Here is a 16657-nt window from a genome sequence, read left to right as displayed (position 1 = left end):
TCTCTTGGAAAGGCACCGACAGATACAGTAATAATTTGCATCTGTCAGTTAGGGTAAAACCTATGTGCCATTGTCCTGTATTAGTACCTATGAACCTTTGATGGTTCCCTTCCTTTTGGGAACCTATATATGGGTTAAATATATGTTTGTATATGTATCTAAGGTATCCAAATACACACATGGGTGTATCATAATCTAGTGTATCGGGCTTTATATTGGACAATCAAATTGGAATACCAGATGAGGAAATTGGACGCTTGACTTATTTTGGAATCTTTTGCACTCATGTTATGTGAATGCCATTCATGCATGTGTTATGATTCGTATGTCAATCACGTGTACTCACTATGCTTGATTTCTTGGAATTTCATATCTTATATGATTGTTAGTTCAGGGATAGTAATGTAAGGTGCTTCCATACTGAATGTAGATGCTTAGGAGTGCATTTATTTTTGAATTATTATGATGAGAACATGATTGAGAATATGGATATGTATAGAGATTGTGGATGCGAATGTGAATGAGTGATGAGGCATGCATGTGAGTAGTGAATGGACATGGTTATGTGTTGAGATATGAGAACAAATGGTGGTTGTAGTGTGTGTGAGCTTGATGGGATCCAAGTGCCGTAAGTGTGCTCCAGACTTGGGATCGATAAATAAAATTAATCGTATGTGCATGTGTAAGCCAGAGGGGACGAGAGGATAGCGAGACCGATGTAGGTACTATGGACTCGACCTTTGACCTACACATGTGCATACCCTAGTATGCATTTAGTTGGATGTTGGCTAAGAGACACAATACCCATTGCTACGACCCTTGCCAACAGGGTTTATCTGTTGGATAATCCTCCACGGGGAAACCAATGATTCCGATATAGGTACTGGGAGGGGCGACTCCGATGTAGGACCGGAACCGTGGTAGTGAGGTTAACTTTGTGGGTTTGCTGGGTAAACCAACGATCTAGGTACTGTGATCGGCAATTCCGATATAGGTACCAAGATCGGTAGGCTCCCAGCGTAACTCGGGTTTGACATTACCGGGTGGCCATCCGTGTGTAAGTGGTGGAGAATCGGGGATGTTACCTAGGGTGTTGCAGTAGCACTAGACCCAACTTATGATGTCATGCTAGGTGGAAAATCTATCAATGCATTCATGCATCATGATATCTGTTAGTCATATATATATATGTGTGTGTGTGTGTGTGCTTGTGTGGGCTGGTTACTCATTGGGCTTAGTGAAGCTCATTCCTCAAAGAAACCCCCTTTTAGATGTTGATGCAGGTGGAAGGGAGCCGGATGGCTTAGATTACATGATTCCTAAGGGGGGGGGGATGAGGACTGGTGGACTCCTAAGGCAGAGGAGTACGGACCTGACTGCTATTGTGAGATGCGTTCCCATGGGGGACAATGATTTTTGGCCGAGTGGCCTTATTTTGGTACTTATATTATTCTTTTGATTTCATGTCATGAGTGATGTATTATTTGAACAATATGTAATACATAAGTCCTAATAGGAAATGGTTGTGATAACTTTTGGATAAACTGCAACGGTTAATGTAATTATGATATAGCATTAGCTTCCGCCACTCTGATGTCGATATCATATTGTGTTTCTTTTCCTTCTTGATTTATCATGTGTGGTGTGGATGAGTTAGCTTAAATACTGCATCAGTGATCCTGGTGGGGGAGTGGAGCATAGGTGTACGCTCTAGTCACATATTCCTGTGGTATAGGGATTAGGGTGTGACATAGTTAGCTTTCATAAACTTAGAAGAAAGAGAATCCGGATCAGACTATATTCTAAAGGCTGATCTTGACAACAAGGCTTGACTGTGTAGGGCAGAGTCCCTGAAGCCAAGACCACCTCTCTCCTTGGAATTACAAAATCTACCCCATGACACCCAGTGAATTTTTGAGTGTCCCTCCTTATCTCCCCAAAAAAAGTTAGTGGCAATACTCGTAACCTTCTGATGTTGTGATGTAGGTAACTTAAAGTGCATAGAGGCATAGTTACTCATAGAGAAAATCACAGACTTCAGGGACTCTACCCTACAAAGTCAAGCCTTTCACCCTTGAACTCTCCCCTCCATTCTAGTAATAATGTCCTTAAAAATAGAGGACTTAGAAACTCCAATCTCTTTGGGCAATCCCAAATATTTTGTAGGTCCACTACCATACGTGCTTTTGAGCACATGTGAGAACTATCTCTTTATCCTTTGATGGGTATTGGGTGTAAAAGTCAAACAGGACTTATCCAAATTAATTGATTGCCCTAAAGCATGACAGTATATAGCCAACATATCTTTCAAATGATACACCTCATCAATCTTCACTTTTGAAAAGATAAGACTGTCATCAGCAAATAAAAGATGAGAAATAGGAGGAGCCCTATTTCTCACCTTAATTCCATGAATCCAGGAATCATTTTTTGATTTCTGAAGGAGGCAACTCAATGTATGACTACATAATATGAAAAGAGTAGGTGACAAAGTATGTCCTTGCCGGATACCACGGGTTGCAGAGAAAGAATCCCTTGGAGCACCATTCACCAAAATATGATAAGTAACACTTTTGAGGCTGCCCATTTCACCCAATGCTCACAAAAGCCCATCTTCAACAATAATTTCTCAATAAAGGCTCACTCAAGCCTATCATAGGCCTTCTTCATATTTAATTTCAATGCCAAATACTTCTTCTTATTCTTTTTCCATTTTCTAATGTAGTGAAATAATTCATGTGCCATGAACACATTATCAGAAATTGAACGGTTAGGAATAAAAGTAAACTGATATGGACTTATCACATCATTCAGGATTAATTTCAAGTGATTGGGAATAATCTTGGTAATCACCTAAGAGACCACACTACATAAAGCAATAGGCTGGTATTTGTCAATAGACTCTGGTCTAGGAACTTTTGGAACAAGACAAATCAGTGTTTCACCAAGTTCCTTAGATAAACACCCAGTCTCAAAGAAATTGCACACCAGGACATAAAGATCATGCTGAATAATATCCCAATACTTCTGGAAAACAAAAAAGCATGTGCAAAGCCATTAGTACCAGGAGATTTCAAAAGGCTCATGGCAAACAAGGCATCACACATCTCCTCAACACTTGGCTGTCCACGTAGCATAATGTTAGCAACATCAGAAATAACAGGATCAACAGTATCTAATACGGTCTCCAAAGCCATCAAATCCACCCCCTCAGAAGTAAAGGCCCCTTCATAATAGGACAAGACCGTGTCATAAACTTCATCCACACCAGAAGTCGATTCACCATTCGGCTTTTTCAAACTTAGAATTTTTTTATGTTGTCTCCTTTGAATGGTAGAAACATGAAAAAATCTGGTTTTTTTATCTCCCTCCTGCAACCAATCTATTCTCGACTTTTTTTTCCATAGATCTTCCACTCTAGTAAATAGTTCATCTAAATCTGATTTTAACATTATTATATGATTACAAACAGATTCAAAAAAGTTAAGGCATTCAAGAGAGGAAATTTCACGAATAATAGATCGAATGCATTCATGAACATTCCCAAAAACCTCCTTATTCCATCTAATATAAGCATCTTTACAAGAAATAAGTTTTTGATGTACAACATCATAAGGGATACCAGAAATATATAGGACTATTCCAAGCCTCCTGCGCCACAACTTTGCAATCATCATGGCGGAACCACAGACTCAAATTGAAATGGTTGAAGCCCATGGAAACGTCCACTTTCCGTCTCAATAATAAGGGGACAATGGTCAGATCCAATTGTAGGTTTTACAAATACCATTGCATTTGGATTAGATAGTCTCCACGGATCATTTGATAAAGCGATGTCCAATCTAACCTTCAAATTAGCATTTCCAGTACGCCGATTGGACCAAGTGTGCATTTGACCATGACTTCCTAGATCCATCAAGAAGTAAGTATTCAACATAGCCCGAAAAGAAGAGGTGTCCCTTGTACAAGATGGAGAACCCCCCCAACCTTTTCTTGCCACTTAAGATGTGAATTAAAAAGTCTCCAAAAAGTAACCAATCAACAGTTCTTTGCTGCCCCAATGTCACCAATTAGTCCCACACCACCTGCCTTAAAGACCGAAATGGATCATCATAAACACAGGATAAAGCAAAGCTATAATCACCACGAATAGTAACAACAACATCAATAATTCTGTTGGAAACATATCCCAGTACCACATGCAAGTGATTCTCCAAAAACTGCTAGACCTTCGGAAGCACCCACTGCATCAATTGCAAAGACCCTATCCATTCCCAGCCGCCTACATAGACGTTGAAGACGAGAATGTCTACATTTGGTCTCCAACGGAAAAATCATATCAGGTTGTTGAGTGAGGGAGAGCTTTACCAACATGCGAACTGTCAATGGGCTCCCCAACCCTTGACAGTTCCAAGATAGGAACTTCATTATTGCCTATGGGGCTGATTAATAGCACCCACGAGTGTAGAACTAAAAGCAACATTCTCCACAACTTCATCATCAACACTATTAGATTCATCAACATCTGTTCGAGCCCTTTTATTATTGTCTCCCCTCACAAATTCCACAACATAATTTGTATCACCATGCATAGACCCTTGCGTTGTATCCATTGGCGCAGGCAAAGAGTTAGTAAGGGTTACACCAGAAATATTGGGTAAAATACTACCTAATAAGAGAGAGATATCTGGATTTGTGATCTCTCCTGTACTACATCGTGAGTGGATATCAGCTAATGTAGGCATGAAAGAAGGAGGAAGGATTTCTAGGCAAGAAAAGGTTTCTGTAAGTGGTTGGGTTTCTGCAGTAAGAGGAGTTAAAGCAGTCGGTTCAGGTAGAACCATATTACTAGAACCCAGAGGAGGCCGGGTTTGAGGTTGACCTATCGGAGGATTAGTCATGAGTGGTTGAAGAGGATAAGGTTTAGATAAAGGGTGTGGGTTAAGTTAGTTAGGTAAAGGGGGAGAAAAGGGTGGAGAGTTAAGTTGGTTAGGTAACTGGTCAAAGATAGGATTGGTACGTGTGTGTTTGGATTCCTGCGTCAAGTAGATAATCGTCATCTCGTTGGTTCGTGTTATAAGTGTCAACTGAACTGGCCATTAATGACAACGAAGCACCCCCACTGGGAAAGACACCAACGTCACTGCCACTTCAAGATGTCTTTGGTTTGGAACCCAAGCTTTCAATGTTGGTCAAACAACAGTCCAGGGATCAAACCATGGTTCCTTAGGGAGACCAAGATATTTATCCTCAGGGTTTTGCACGCCCTGGGTTAGCCCATGGTGTCCCATGGGTGCCCCATTTAATTTTTAGGGCTTCCCATGGTCGCCCATGGGAACCCTGGTGCATCCCTGTTAGGGTTTCTCCTTCCCTCATGTGTCCCATAAAATTTATTATCACAATAGAGACGAAGAAACTCATCCCTGGTCCATCACATGGCAAGGGGATCCATCCCTAACTTGAATGCGCAACGGAAAAGGTCGATTCGAGTTTCTTTCGTATCCCATAAATATTAATAATCAATAAACTGAAGGAATTAATGAAGAACTGCTAACCTAGTGAGCCTCAAGTGTTGCTCCTCCAATAGACAGTGGTTCTTCCTCTAGTGAGCGCTCCAAGCAAACAGATCTGAACCTCCAATGGTGCTATCAAGGTTCTTCAGGCCAATCCCAGATGCTCTCAAATTCTTCAGCACAGATTCAGGGTTTCACAAACCCTAACTCTCAAACACAGATGAGAGAAACTAGAAGAAGAAGAAGAGATCTCAAAGAGGGAGAGAGAGAGACCAAAACGCAGAAGAGGGGGCCAGGCAAAAAAATGGAGCACTGCCCCCTCTGTGTTTATGGTCCCCTTTATATAATGCCAGGGTTTAATTAAAAACACTGAATGGATAAGATTCAATCCCTTTGAGAGTTTGACTCTCTCTCTCTCTTTGTTTGGCAGTTCTGTTTAAACTCAAAGTGCTACATAGGTGAAGAAGTAGAATCTAATAGGGAAAGTATTAATTAATTACTTAATTTAATATTTAATGGATAATTATAATTAGCACCATATCCATTAATTAAATAAAGTACTAATTAAAATAGTAAATTCTAAATAACTCCCTTTATGATAACTATTTATCATAAACAACCCCCCACTAATCAACACCATCATTATGGAATCTAGGGCACGTACACTTGTACTGCCAAACCCCAATCCATAGTACATGTCCATATACGAGCGTCTGTGCATCTGATTGGGTCCCGTAAAACTCGATAAAATACTTTGTTCAAATAATTATAAATAATGTATCATTTTATGTAAAATAGATTTTTGCAAAACCATTTCCAAAACGGCACTGGATCCAGATTCTGATCCGACCATGCACAGACAGTCTCTATCTTGGTGTTCCCCAATCGGGCAGTGGTGACCGTGTTGGATAACTCCTTTACTCACAAAGTGTTCACGCATTCCCAGAACACCGGCTTTGACTCGCTTGAGTCTCAGTCATTGATGAACCAAAGAATGCGATCATACTTTGTAGTGATAGGGTTCCCTCAGGCACAGGGTGTCGGTGACACATGTCTATCCCTTCCTACATCTGACAGTAATACATGAGGGAATCGACAAAGTAGATTCTTCGCCAATGCACACATCAAACATGTGAGCACTCGCATTCGTACCCTGACATCACATGTCTAGGCATACCCAATGCGACGACCATATGATAAGGGTGCCCAGCCCAAACCCTAGTCGTGACTACCATTTTAAGTAAAACTTATGGACACATAATGCTCAAAAAGTTTATATCGCATGTGACAATATCAAACTAAAATGTATAAATGTTCAATACAAAGGTGAACCGGGTTGAACCGGACCGAACCGGGTTTGATGGACACACACTTGTCCAACATTCAACCCTGGACCAAAATGAAGAGGAGGACGAACAACACAAGGATAAACAACTATGCTCCTCATAATGACGAGACTCGAGAGACAATCAAAAAATAAGAATCACACTTCACACTTTCATGGCCTAGAATGCTACATTAATAACAGAAGTGTGGCAGCTTCTCATAGTACATTGCAACTGGAAACTTCTGGCCTATGCTTCTTTATATGTAAACCACTGATCAACGAGCTTTAACCACCTTCACTAAGATTCGACAGCGGTAAAAGACTTCACAAACTCCATTGTTAAAAGCCGAAAGCTCCCTATACAATTCACCACCCCTAATTTAGAGGCCAGATGCTTGATTATTTCACCCCTACGGAACGCCATCGGAACACCATGCAACTGTACCCAAAATTCTAGACTATCAAAGCAATATTTCTCTTCCGGATTCCATTTCTTCAAGAGCAAAGCATTCCCATTAATGGACCAAGGGCCATCACTGAGAACATTGGTGAGATCCCTGATATGAGAGAAGTGGAATAGGAACTTGTCATTCTCCAATGGGTAGACCTCCACTGTATGCGTAGCATTCCAGTCTTTCAACAAACCTGTTGACACAGCCTGCTTCTGGTATGGTTTGACAACCATCACCTTGCCAACCAATGTTAAATCCATATTCACATTCAAAATTGCTTCAATTGCCTCATCCATCGCAAACTTATCCTCATCATCAAACACAGTAGGTGAAAGTGCCAGAGATGATAATGAACCAAGAACATCCTTTCCCGTCGTTGCTTCTCTCGATGATCGCTGCGTAGTCTGCTGTGGACAGGATCCCAGCTCTACAATACATAGACTTGAAGACGAAGCCATACCATACCAACCACATAAACAGTAAAGAAAACAAAGAAAGATAGAGAAAAATAGAAAGGAAAAACAGAAGTAACAAAAAGAGGAGGATGGAAAAGAATGAAAAGAAAGAAGACAGGAATGAATTAGTTTTAAAGATTAATGGTCAGTGATGAATGAGAGAAAAGATTAAAAGAGAAGAATGAAATGGTTGAATGATTGGATGGAATGGAAAGATAGATGGAAATGATTGAAAAAGGTGCATCGTATAAATGTTTTCACCTTTCATTGTTACAGTTTAAAATAATAAAAAAAAGAAGAAATTTTTCCCTCCCCCCTCCAAAAAAAAAAAACAATAATTATATAATTAAAACCCAAATATTTCAGTAAAATTCTTTCTTTTATACATTCTTATCTATGTAGATGATATAATCATAGCTGGTAGTGATGCTCCCACTGTCTCTACATTTATTAAAAAAATTGGCCACTGTGTTTGCCATCAAAGATTTGAGAACATTTCACTACTTTCTTGGCATTAAAGTAACCCCTGTTACTAGTGGTTTACTTCTATCACAATAAAAAACCCATTTTGAATCTGCTTTCAAAAACTAACATGACAAGTTGCAAACCAGTATCCACTCCGCTATCTCCTTCCCAGAAGCTAACGAAGACATGTGGACCACTCATGGATGACCCCATACTTTATCGCAGCAGCGTAGGTGCTCTCCAATATGCTACTCTTACCAGACCAGATATCACCTTTGCAGTAAACAAAGTGTGTCAATTCATGCATCAACCAACTATAGATGATTGGGCTAGCGTCAAGCGTATACTTCGGTGTCTCAAACATACTGCATCACATGGGATACTATTCCAACCCCAACAGTCTATGTAGCTCTCTGCGCACTCAAATGCTGATTGGGCTGATTGCCCAGATGATAGAAAATCAACTGGAAGGTACACAATTTTTCATGGCACAAACCTGATCATATGGAGTTCTCGCAAATAAGCTACAGTACGTAGCCTGTTTAAGCACAGAAGCTGAATATAGAGCTCTTGCAAATACTGCCGCTGAGCTTACCTGGCTATAGTCACATATTAAAGAACTTGGCTTATACATGAGAATTACACCTATTCTATGGTGTGACAATGTCGGAGTGACCTATCTCACGACAAATCCTATCTTTCATTCCCGGACTAAGCATGTCAAAATTGACTTTCATTTTGTCCGTGATAAGGTATCTAAAGGCGATCTCGACGTAAGGTTCATCTCAACCAAGGATCAAACTATAGATATTTTCACAAAAGCATTGTCTCAGCCATGTTTTTCATTATTAGCAAACAAGCTCAAGGTGCTTCCAGCCTCGTTGAACTTGAGGGAGGCATATAGAAGGAAGCCATTCAAATATTGATTTGAATACTTACAAATCCCATCCAACAGCTCAAACCGTTTTCTACAACTATGGAAGGCCCACACAATTGATTGGCAAGGATCTCAAGGATCTCAATTACACAACAAATATCTTGGAATTCAGAGAAGGAAAGAATTTAAATAAAAATACTGTTGAGAGAGCCAATGGACTCCCAAGAGATAAGAGTCAATCTCAATTCAAATTATTCCCTTGTAAAGAAGAGACATATCCCTTGATTGATTCAATCACCTCCTACAAAGATTGTCCTACAAAGATTGTGATTGTAAGCATGTGAGAATATAGTGGAACTTCAGCCCTGTGGATGTAGGTTTAGCAAGAACTGAACCACGTTAAACTTTCTTGTGTCTCTCTTTCTCTCTTCTTCTCTCACTCTAATCCTTTCTTTATACTTCTCAACTATTAAAATTGCTAGTATTTTTTCTGAACTGATCGTTTGTACTTTAATACCCTAACGACTATTAGTGTTGTATGATTTGAATGATCAATAGCCTGCTGATGGATTGAATTGTTTAAGCAATAATTAAGCTCATTTCATTATGTGGACATGTGAATCTTAATGTGCACATGGTGTGCTATTTCGGTGCTACTTGACAGTCCCGTGGTCTTAATCTATGGCATTATGGCTCTCTTACAGACTTGTAGTTATATTTTGTCTTAAAAAAATGCTAATCTCATAGAAACTATAACGTTACAGTTGAATAATATGTCAATGAAATATTTTCCCCACATATTGTTTATGCTTTCTGATGTCGAGGATCCCATGTGGTGTGTTCAGGCTGGTGAGCTATCTGTGAGGTTAATGCATGAAACCCTTTTCTTCTTTGTTCAGTAAAGCTTTATAATTCTATGGGGAACAGAATGCTACCTGGTTGTATATGGTGCGCAATTCCTGCTCCTAGACACAAGCCATGTGAAATGATCGTCGCACCCCCTATGGAAAGGCGAAAATCCTCAAAGGCGCGGCGATCATTTTGCAGGGCAACACAACTAGATAGCATTCTCTTTCCGTAATTATATTTTGGTTGTCCAAATAGTAGAATAAATATCTTGTGATATTTGAGAAAAATAATAAACTATTATGACAATAATAATTGGACAAAGTTTTCCTCCGCCCATAGGATGATTCACCAACCATCCTAGAGTTCACAAACCCCTCCTAGGTTTTTGTATGTTCCAAAATACCCTCCCAATACCCATTCCCGCCCTCTCATGCCCCTTGGTGAATGAGATCTGTTGAACAGTGATGGTCATTGAGAGGGGAGTGAATCAGTGGACTCTAAAACTTTTTCCTCAATAGGTTCACTTCACAGTTCACCTATTTATATCCCAAACACTTTGCACAGTCACTGATGTAATCCTCTCAAATGCACAATCATACCACCATACACAATCTGACAACCCTGACTCCGGCACACACAACTACACTCACAATCCCTGCTGCCAAGAGCTGATGATCACAATGCTGCCAAGAGTTGCTATGTCAACTGCGGCAATCCCACACTCAAGCACACTAACTCAATCACTATTGAAGGACCTCACCGATGGCATACATACACACTCCAGCCTGACTGTCAAAGGTTCTACTAGGTGTGTACACCCATCCTGCAGACAAGCACTTCAAAATTCCAAGCATGCATTCACAACACAGAAAAATATGTGCTTCAGCAGTTTGCCTAAATGCACGGAGTAATGGTCACTCGGACCTCAGCATCTACTCATCACTAATTTTCCCAGCATGAAACTAGGAGACCGCACCCACAAAAAATTCCCCGGCCTAAAACTAGGAGACCACACCCATGGTAGAGTTTAGGTAGTCTGACTACCAAGGAACAATGGTCCCTGTGTCCAGCACCCACTGAACACCCAATACAAAATAAAGTTTGGGCTTATACAAATGCCCTATGTAAGTACCATATATGGTCCTCGGGACGAGGGTTCCTCAGCCTCTTGGCGACAAGGATTGGCTTCGATGAATAATGGCGTATCGTTCTAATATATCATCATGGGGATTGGGATCATACTTCATAAAGAAATGGAGTCGCCACCTAGGATTAGGTCCTAGGACCCAATGGATGTAGCCCCATCTGGGATTAGCAAAAAGGGCTACATGATTCCATATGGTCTGGTCAGAGATTCAAGGTAAGTAGTCAGGTTACGAGAGTGGGAAGGTGTTAGGTACCCACCTCGCCCGGACAAATCGGTCTTTTTACTAGATGCATGTTTTCGAATATTCTCCCTTAATAATATATCCTATACTAACATGCAAGGCTAAGTTATGATGTACTAATCATGATAAAGAAAGAAAAATCATTTACTATGAACACTAAAGCGAATTACTTTAATTGTCTGCATTATGCCAAAAATAATAAGAAGGAAAGAGACAAATACCTGTCAAGAAATATAAGAAAATAATGAAAATGCACCAAGTACGAAATATGTGATGTCCCACGGCTCAGGTGGAGACGGACAATCGTCTTACCTCTCTCTTGTCGGACAGAGTAAGGACTATACGAGATGGGTTTCGTTACTCAGACTTCGAGCAGAGTAACGATTGTATAAGAGATTCTCGTTATCTATATACAGACAAAATAACGACTGTAAATGGGGTTTTTCGTTATCCGTACACTGACGGGATAACGAAGTTGAAGGATAAGAACCGCTTTTTACTCAAGTGGGTAATCGAAGGATCTACCCATACTTTTGGAGTCTCGCTCCAACAGACGCTTAAGAGGGAGAGAATTGGGGGAAAAAAGGGGTAAAAAATGAGCTGGGAGGGTCTCTCTGCCTGGGGAGGGGGACCCTCCTATTTATAGGGGGGAGTGCCCCATAGCTTGGCCCGAATAGGTCTTCCACGGCGCCGTGGAGATGTCCACGGTGCCATGGGGGACTTTAACACGGCGCCGTGGATGATGTTAGTAGGCTGATGTCATACCCCTTTACGGCGACGTGGAAAAAGTACAGTGGTGCCGTGGTGGGTCCCCACGGTACTGTGGGATTGTCCACGATGCCGTGCCAATTTTTCTTGATTTTGGGCTTTAAATGGGCTCCTCTAGTATTGGGGTTCTGTTTGGGCCTGTGGGCTTTCTTTTCAGGGCTTTTGTCTCCCTTCTAACTCTTCAAAAATTTGCTGTCAGGGGGCTCCGCCCCCCTAGACTCCCCCGCAGGGGGGCTGGCTGCCCCCTAGACCCCCATGGCCAGCTAACCGACTAGCGGGACCGCCATGGTTGGGGAAGGTAAGAAGTACCTCCTTCAGCATTTGGTAAAAAGGTCTTATAAGTCATTTTAGGGATGTTAGGGTGATTTGGTTTAGATGTAGGGATAAGAGTCCTTCTTGAGAAAGATACCGATGTCTGTCTGTGTCATATTGTCATCATCGCCGGGGGGTGACAAAATTCAGTGTCTACACCCTACAATGAAATCCACATAGCATGCATAGGTCTATGACAGTATAACCTAACTAGCATGTTCAATGGAAATACAGTAAATCAAATATAACAAGCAACAAAGTGTAGAAAATCTTACAACAATGCACTGTCTTTGATCATTGATGTCCGAAGATGGAGTTTGACAACTCTAGTGACTCACTGGAATCTTTAACTTCTCCCAATTTGATAGAAAATTAGAATCTTCAAGTGTGCATCGTCACTGGAGTCCTGGAGTGGCTGGCAGTATAGGAAAGCACTGTCTTCCTCCCTTCTCCTTTCTTTTATTTTATTTTCCTTTTCTTTCCTTTCCTTTCTCTTTCTTTTATTTTCTTTTCCCCTTTCCTTTCTTCTTTTTTTCCTCCACCGAATCTGAGATGAGCCCTTGCTTTCTTTTTCTCCTTCCTTTGACCCTTCTTTTTCTTTTCTCCTTACCCTTTCCTTCTTCCTCTTTTCCCTTTCTTCTTTTTTCTTCCTTTTCTCTTTTCCCCTTTCTTTCTTGACTGCAACCACAAAGAGAGGTGTTGGTTCTATGATTTCAGACCATCAATGGCCTCTAAGAAAGCTTGACACATGAGATGGAGAAAGTGACTCCAACCATCGATGCACTCAACACCTATTTAGGGTTGCAACCCAGATTCCGGTGACCTTTGCTACACTTCTCGCATCTCTGAGTACACCATTGGATACTTCTCGAAAAATCTCCCAAAAAAAAAAAAAAAGATCACCTCATTTGGCCACTGGATGATGGAGATATCGTGTTTTGAAGTTAGACCATTGGTAGAGCTCGAAATGGAATCTCCTGCACTGGTGTATGGTGAGTCGATGACATATGGGATCAAGGGAGCACAGGGGTGCACCAGATCACACCAATTGACAAACAATGGATGGGCATCAGAAGACATGTCTTATTTGAAACCATCAGAACTGCATCAGATCAAAGTCAAAAAGTTGGCTAACTGTGTCAATCGTTAGACGATGTTTCGATCTCTCATTGGCTATCTCGTACGGCGGCCTGCAAACCATCAGATCTGTCGGTGAAGGCGGGAAGCAACTTGAACCCTTGATTTTGACTTTCAAAAAATCTGAACAAACCAGGAGGGAGCTTTTGGCATCTCAAACTACACTTGGGTGCATGTGCTTAGCACACAAGCACCTGACTTTTTTTTTTTTTTTTTGGTAATATAAGCACCTGACCCATTGATATTTATGTTGCACATTTCACGAACGGCAGATTCACCTTTTTGAGCACCAATCAACTTTAAATACAAAGAATCAAGAGTCCTTTTTGAGAACCAATCAACTTTAAATACAAAGAATCAAGAGTCCTCTTTCCCTTTTTTTTTTGGTTTTTTTTGGTTTTTTTTTATAAAAACAACTTCATTAATTGAAGCCATTACAGAAGTGGACTTCACGTGGGCTTGATTCCTTTTGACCCTAATTAGATTCCTTGTTTTAGAATCTTTCAAACTCCTCAAAAAGATTTCATTAAATCAGCCATTGTCCTTCAAATTTTTTGAAATTTCAAATGAGCCCCTTGCCTCACCTCTTATGCCCATACAGATTCCTTCTTTTGGAATCTTTTTGAAACCCAAGATTATGTGCTGCCCACGACCTGCACCAAATGGCCCTGTTGGCCTGCTACCATGTGGCATGGCCAACACAACTTTTGTTGCCACATCACTCGACATTTAGGGTCCACCCCCATTTACTTTCTCCTCTTTTTCTCTCCACTTTCTCTTTCCACTAACAATGAAAGAAAACTTCAAAAGGCATTGCCAATGAACCACTGACACCTCAACCAATATTGCCACTGTACTATCAGTTGTGCCAAATTATCAGATTGCCCCTGAGCACTATAGATGGACCAAATTATCCCTGTGAGCTGTATCAATACTCTAATGGCCTCTATGATTGACAAAATCACCAAAATACCCTTAGATGCTCACAGTCACCTATCTGGGCCGTCAATGCTCTGAAAAATTATAGAAATGCCCTTGTAATATTATTCATGCCTAAAAAGATAGAAATACACCTGGATGACTCCCAAACACTATGGGGCCTTTGTATATACTGCCAAACCCCTGTAATGATGTCACTGCCACTGTGAACACTGTAAGAACTACTGGAGATGCTGGAACACTATCGAAGTCTGCCAACTCATCCAGAATGATACTGCGGTGCACCAATATGCATTGTGTTGACAGCAACACACATGCACTGTATTGATAACAATGACAACCAACATACAATCACTGCCATCTACACTCTGTGCTCAACAGGATCCCATTCACCGTGGGTGGAGGAAATCTCGATATATTTTCCATTGTTTAATTTTGGACCAAGTTTCCCTCGACCCATGGTGAATTGGATCCCATTCACCGAGGGAACAGGAGAAGGTGGAATTGGGTACCAAGAGGGGTTTGTGAACCCTACGACGGTGGGTGAACCAGAAAACTTTATCCTTAAATGATTTACTTCTCTGTACTCTCATTGGAGTTCAGCTCCAGGTATGTGGAGAGTATTTAATCTTCACATATTGTGGTAAACCGACATTTGGACAAGTCACAGCCAGCAACTTGCTCTATTCAAAGCTGAAAAGCCTGAAATTCATCTTCAGCTCCCCACCCTTGTTCTTCCTTCCAAAGGTACGTGGTTGTCTATAATCCAAGTGTCCGCTTGTCACAGTACATTCTCCACTCCACAATTGTGGAGCTGATCAGACTCCATTCCTACTTCTCCGGAAGTCAGCGGCTATGAGACCAAGTCATCATACATGCCCCGTTTCTTTCGTAACTAAGAAATGCTCCTGCGCTTCCCATATGTTTGAGGAGTCCGGATCCTCCATCCACATGGACATTGAGTTATGCTACAGAGGATATGGACCCCTCACTTTCCTATTTCTCAGGGAGTGAAGAGTTATCAATTCCCATTTCCTTCCTAACTCATAAATGCTTCCCAAGTTGAGTTACGCTACCAGTAGATGCCACGCTCTAAGTTCGTTGATGAGGTGTAGCAGAAATTTTTTTATTTTGATTCGTCGAAGAAATGCTCGAAGAAGTTAACGGAATAATTTGAAGCTTCTTCGTCAGGTACATTTCTCTCTATCTCTCTCCAGAGAAGGCATGTGGGATTCCTTGTTTCCCTTCCGTTCTATTGAGCAGGATTGGGGTTTATAATGTTTTCACTAAGCATGGTTTGAGGTTAAAGACAAGGTTCGCTTGTGATCATCAATGTATCATGACAGCTCGTCTGTTCCTTTTCCTCTTTTCTCATGACCTGAACTTATGTGAGAGATGTACAGGTGTTGTACCGTGCCACCATCGGTTCATGCTAACAAAACCATTTCAGGAAGGACAGATCAGTGATATTTTATAATGATGTCCCCTAATTGGCTTAGACTTGCCCAAAAAGATCCTGTGCAGCGCTCTGCCTGGGCTGCATGCAGTGTCGGACTGAGTGAGACATGAAAAGACCGTCTCACCCCTGCTCGGGCAAGGCGCTCGGGCAGGGGTGAGGCGGTCTTTTCACGCCTCACTCTGTCCGGCGCTGCATGTGCAGCCCGGGCAGAGTGCTGGACAAGAGCCAAGTCCGGCAATCTAAACAATCTCCTTCTTATGCCCCTTGCTCTTTTACGAGCTCGAATCAAGAATGTGATCTCGTACGCTTGATGCCAGCTATATGGAATCTACTCTCCTTGGGCAAGGGGTATGGATTCCATTTGACTGGCATCCAGCGAACGAGAATGGTTCTGGTACGAGGATGTGAACTAGTCTCCACATATGTGGAACTGATCTAGACTGTGGTAGTTTTTTTTGTTTTTTCCCCAATCCTTCTATATTCCATTCCATTCAAGAAAAATATAATAAAGTGAGATAAGATGTTCGATCAATGTCGAAAGCTAAAGTTTGATTCAGCATTGGAGATCCAACTTTTTTTTTTTTTTAATCGAATAAGAGGTATCTGGCCTTTGGTTGACTAAATCCTCCAGGGCTTGTGCACGACCCCGCAACACCACGAGCTGGGAGATATTGGGACCCCATGTTATTCAGAAGTTTCCTCTCAGACGGGTGGCC

The sequence above is a fragment of the Telopea speciosissima genome, chromosome 11 (genome assembly GCF_018873765.1).
Source record: "Telopea speciosissima isolate NSW1024214 ecotype Mountain lineage chromosome 11, Tspe_v1, whole genome shotgun sequence".
Taxonomy (NCBI): domain Eukaryota; kingdom Viridiplantae; phylum Streptophyta; class Magnoliopsida; order Proteales; family Proteaceae; genus Telopea; species Telopea speciosissima.
This window is presented reverse-complemented; position numbering follows the sequence as displayed.